Source organism: Crocuta crocuta, unplaced genomic scaffold (assembly GCF_008692635.1).
Source record: "Crocuta crocuta isolate KB4526 unplaced genomic scaffold, BGI_CrCroc_1.0 scaffold5, whole genome shotgun sequence".
NCBI lineage: Eukaryota > Metazoa > Chordata > Mammalia > Carnivora > Hyaenidae > Crocuta > Crocuta crocuta.
Window position 1 is genome coordinate 3,039,369 of NW_027530500.1, and position 1,316 is coordinate 3,040,684.

Below are 1,316 nucleotides of genomic sequence, written 5' to 3' on the forward strand. Positions count from 1 at the left end.
TCCGTGCTGATGCCATAATTATGCATGTTATCAGTTTGATTTTCTATGTATTTCAGTGGGGAATTATATTACTTTCAAAAGGCATTTCCTTCATTTACTTTATATCATTTTTCTTAGTTAAACTTACTTGTGTAACTCAGTTGGCTAGCATTTTGGATTATCATTTACCCTTTTATTATTATTATTATTTTCTTAATTATTTAAAAAAATCACATCGTAGGACATTTTACTAATTTACTAAGAGTGCATTTTAAAAATGGGATTAGAGAGGGGGTGGGTCTGGGTGATTCATTTGAGCTTCTGACTTGGGCCTAGCTCATGAGCTCATGGTTTCTGGGTTTGAGCCCCACTTGAGACTTTTGTGCTGGTAGCTTAGAGTCCGCTTCAGATTCTTTGTTTCCCTCTATCTCTCCGCTCTTCCCCCACTCATGTGCATGTCCATGCTGTGCTCTCTCTAAAAAATAAACATTAAAAAATGGGATTAGATATTGAATGTCATTACTCTTTTTCGATATCTCTTAGAATAATCTTACTACTCTATTTTACTTAAAGAAAACATGAATACTGTTTTTTTTAATGTTTTTATTTATTTCTAGGAGAGAGAGAGAGACAGCGTGAGCAGGGGAGGGTCAGAGAGAGAGGGAGTCACAAACTGAAACAGGCTCCAGGCTCTGAGCTGGCAGTCAGCACAGAGCCTGACGCGCGGCTCGAACCCACGAACCGCGAGATCATGACCTAAGTGAAAGTCAGACGCTTAACCGACTAAGCCACCCAGGCACCCCAATGAATACTGTTAATAGACATCATTAGTATTAATAATTTGTTTGTTCCAAAATAAATATTACTTGGTCATAGAATATTACTTTAATACATAAATGGGTTTTATTTTCCATGGTTTATTTGGAACTTTTGAATTTCCATTAACAAATGAAACTGATATTTTTTTCTTTTTTTCACATCTTTGTAAGTTTGTGATGAAAAGTTTTACAAGCTCCAAAAACATAGTGTGACACTAACTTTTATTCTTGGAAGTTATTTATTAAATGATTTTTGTAATTAAAAGCTTATAAAAAAACTCATTTGCCAAGAGTTTTGCCAAGGGGGATAATTTTTTTCCCAGTTAATTTAGAGTTGTATATCTTTCAAAATTTCTACCTTTTTAAATGCAAATAGTTGATATTTTTCATATAGTAACCTTTACATTTATATCCTAAAATGCATTAATATTAATTAGTATGATAATTTCCTTTTGACTACTTTATTTGATTGTATCTGTTATTTTTTTGTTTTTTTTCTTCTAGTTTAGTATTTCTAGG

The 1,316-nt window shown here is 32.8% G+C and overlaps 1 long non-coding RNA gene across 1 annotated transcript in view; it reads right to left on the reverse strand.

The window, feature by feature from the left end:
* Positions 1-224: 224 nt before the first annotated feature.
* LOC144233726 (uncharacterized) overlaps positions 225-1,316 on the reverse strand; it is a 21,472-nt gene continuing 20,380 nt past the window's right edge. The window contains exon 2 of the long non-coding RNA XR_013335741.1: positions 225-454. This is a non-coding gene — a long non-coding RNA (uncharacterized LOC144233726). The remainder of the gene's footprint in view (positions 455-1,316) is intronic.